Genomic DNA, 3,987 nt, shown 5'->3' on the forward strand with positions numbered 1-3,987 from the left:
CCGCCACCAGCCGACCGCCACAAGGCGACAGCCACCATCCCCAAGCGCCATCCCCGACCGCCACAAGGCGACCGCCACCAGCCGACCGCCACAAGGCGACAGCCACCATCCCCAAGCGCCACCAGCCGACCGCCACCAGCCGACCGCCACAAGGCGACAGCCACCATCCCCAAGCGCCACCCCCGACCGCCACCCCCCGACCGCCACCAGCCGACCGCCACAAGGCGACCGCCACAAGGCGACAGCCACCATCCCCAAGCGCCACCCCCGACCGCCACCCCCCGACCGCCACCAGCCGACCGCCACAAGGCGACAGCCACCATCCCCAAGCGCCATCCCCGACCGCCACCCCCCGACCGCCACAAGGCGACCGCCACCAGCCGACCGCCACAAGGCGACAGCCACCATCCCCAAGCGCCACCCCCGACCGCCGCCCCCCGACCGCCCCAAGGCGACCGCCACCAGCCGACCGCCACAAGGCGACAGCCACCATCCCCAAGCGCCATCCCCGACCGCCACCAGCCGACCGCCACCAGCCGACCGCCACAAGGCGACAGCCACCATCCCCAAGCGCCATCCCCGACCGCCACCAGCCGACCGCCACAAGGCGACAGCCACCATCCCCAAGCGCCATCCCCGACCGCCACCAGCCGACCGCCACCAGCCGACCGCCACCAGCCGACCGCCACAAGGCGACAGCCACCATCCCCAAGCGCCACCCCCGACCGCCACCAGCCGACCGCCACAAGGCGACAGCCACCATCCCCAAGCGCCATCCCCGACCGCCACCAGCCGACCGCCACAAGGCGACAGCCACCATCCCCAAGCGCCACCCCCGACCGCCACCAGCCGACCGCCACCAGCCGACCGCCACAAGGCGACAGCCACCATCCCCAAGCGCCACCCCCGACCGCCACCAGCCGACCGCCACCAGCCGACCGCCACAAGGCGACAGCCACCATCCCCAAGCGCCATCCCCGACCGCCACCACCCGACCGCCACCAGCCGACCGCCACCAGCCGACCGCCACCAGCCGACCGCCACAAGGCGACAGCCACCATCCCCAAGCGCCACCCCCGACCGCCACCAGCCGACCGCCACAAGGCGACAGCCACCATCCCCAAGCGCCATCCCCGACCGCCACCAGCCGACCGCCACCAGCCGACCGCCACCGGCCGACCGCCACCGGCCGTTCGCGGTGTGCGCCGCCGTTCCCCAAGCACCCTCCGGGACGAAGCCGGAGCCGGAGAATAGCAGCGGCCGTGCGTAAAAGCTGCGGCCGGGCCTCGCGGAAGGTCCCCGGGCAGCGAGCTGCCGAGCCCCGGCCTCCAGCTTCCACCAGATAATAGGACCGGGCGCGCGCAAAAGCTGCGGCCGGGCCTGGCGGAAGGTCCTCGGGCATCCAGCGAGATCACACGGCCCCCACCGGAGGCGGCTAGCGCCTCCGTAGAGTAGTGCCGGCCCGTGGAAGCGGCCGCCCGTCAGCCTGCGTTGCCGCTGGTCGAAAAATGCACTAAGTGCCAAACCCCATTCATTTACAACGGCGTGTCCGCCAGAGGGCGCACTTCCCCCGGCGGACCAGCCGGCGGGGCTCGTTAGAGAGTGTATCCGCCTGGCAGTGCCTCCTGGACGGCCTGTATTCCGGACCGCGACCGCTAACTTACGGGAGCCTAAACGGCCCGCGGACCAGCCGGCGGGTCCTCCGTGAAAGCCTATCCGCCTGGCGGTGCCTCCTGGACGGCCTGGATTCCGGACCGCGACCGCTAACTTACGGGACCCTAAACGGCCCGCGGACCAGCCGGCGGCTCCTCCGTGAAAGCCTATCCGCCTGGCGGTGGCTCCGGGCCGGCCTGGATTCCGGACCGCCACCGCTCACTCGCGGGACCCTAATCGGCCCGCGGACCAGCCGGCGGGACCTCCGTGAAAGCCTATCCGCCTGGCGGTGCCTCCTGGACGGCCTGGATTCCGGACCGCGACCGCTAACTTACGGGACCCTAAACGGCCCGCGGACCAGCCGGCGGCTCCTCCGTGAAAGCCTATCCGCCTGGCGGTGGCTCCGGGCCGGCCTGGATTCCGGACCGCCACCGCTCACTCGCGGGACCCTAATCGGCCCGCGGACCAGCCGGCGGGACCTCCGTGAAAGCCTATCCGCCTGGCGGTGCCTCCTGGCCGGCCTGGATTCCGGACCGCCACCGCTCACTCGCGGGACCCTAATCGGCCCGCGGACCAGCCGGCGGATCCTCCGTGAAAGCCTATCCGCCTTCGCCGGTTCCCCGGCCGGCCACGGGTGGCGAGAATCCGGCCTCCTCGCCCGGAGCGCGCTTCGACTTGGGCGAAAAATGCACCAAGTGCCAAACCCCATTCATTTACAACGGCGTGTCCGCCAGAGGGCGCACTTCCTCCGGCCGGCGGGGCTCGTTAGAGACCGCGTCCGCCTTGGCCGGTTCCCCGGCCGGCCACGGGTGGCGAGAATCCGGCCTCCTCGCCCGGAGCGCGCTTCGACTTGGGCGAAAAATGCACCAAGTGCCAAACCCCATTCATTTACAACGGCGTGTCCGCCAGAGGGCGCACTTCCTCCGGCCGGCGGGGCTCGTTAGAGAGCGCGTCCGCCTTGGCCGGTTCCCCGGCCGGCCACGGGTGGCGAGAATCCGGCCTCCTCGCCCGGAGCGCGCTTCGACTTGGGCGAAAAATGCACCAAGTGCCAAACCCCATTCATTTACAACGGCGTGTCCGCCAGAGGGCGCACTTCCTCCGGCCGGCGGGGCTCGTTAGAGAGCGCGTCCGCCTTCGCCGGTTCCCCGGTCGGCCGCGAACGGCGAAAAGCCGGCCTCTTCCCCCGGAGCCCGGTCGGCGAATTATTATTTATTTATTTATTTATTTTTTTTCCAAAGTGCCAACGGCTCTCGCGCCGCGATGCGTCCGCCTTCGCCGGTTCCCCGGTCGGCCACGAAGTATTGCGCATGATTATACGCGATGTTAATATTTATTTAATTATTAAATAAATACATACATGTGTTTATTAATAATATACGCGATGTTAATATTTATTTAATTATTACCTATATTATGAATAAACTAACGGTGATTTTACACGATTTGACTACATACGTGACCGTGATATAGTGCCGAGGGCTCCCGCGCCGTCACGCGTCCGCCTTGGCAGGGGTCGCCCGCGGCAGCGAGCGTTCGGCTCGCGGGGGTCCGCGGGGTGTTATTAGGGAGTGCGGCAGCCGTGCCGAGGCTCCGGCCGGCCGCCGGAAGTCCGGCGGGGGAGCGTCGGAGCTCCGCGAGGCCGGCCGGGGAGCCTCTTAGTCATCGCCCGCGCTCGCGGTGGTCCCGGTCGCTTAAAGTGCCACGGGAGGCGTAGCGATGCCAGTGAGTGTGCGCCAAGTGCGAGAGGCGGTGCATTTACGCGCCGTGTCCGCGAGAGGGAGGCAATTCCCCGTTGCGACCTCCGGGAGATCAGCGGGCCGTTCAAATCGCTTAGCCGGGGTGCCGGGAGCCTCCTCGGGCGTCGAGTTAGGAGGGGGGCGCGCGGAGAACCGGCCGGAGGTCCCCTGGAAGCTCAGCGGGCCGTGGGAAACGCTTGGCCGGGGTGCCGGGAGCCTCGGCCGGCTTAAAAGTGAGGAGGAAAGCGCGCGGAGAACCGGCCGGAGGTCCCCTGGAAACTCAGCGGGACGTGGGAAAAAGCTCAGCCGGGGTGCCGGAAGCCTCGGCCGGCTTAAAACGTGAGGAGGAAAGCACCGGGAGAACCGGCTGGAGGTCTTCTGGAAGCTCAGCGGGCCGTGGAGAAAGCTTAGCCGGGGTGCCGGAAGCCTCGGCCGGCTTAAAATGTGAGGAGGAAACCGGCTGGACGTCTTCTGGAAGATCAGCGGGCCGTGGAAAATGCTAAGCCGAGGTGCTGGTTGTCGAATAAGGCTCCGCCATCTCGTAGAAGGTGCTAATAAAGTTCATATCCGCTCGGCTGGAGGTAATTGGCCAGCGGAC

Source organism: Syngnathus scovelli, unplaced genomic scaffold (assembly GCF_024217435.2).
Source record: "Syngnathus scovelli strain Florida unplaced genomic scaffold, RoL_Ssco_1.2 HiC_scaffold_106, whole genome shotgun sequence".
Lineage (NCBI taxonomy): Eukaryota > Metazoa > Chordata > Actinopteri > Syngnathiformes > Syngnathidae > Syngnathus > Syngnathus scovelli.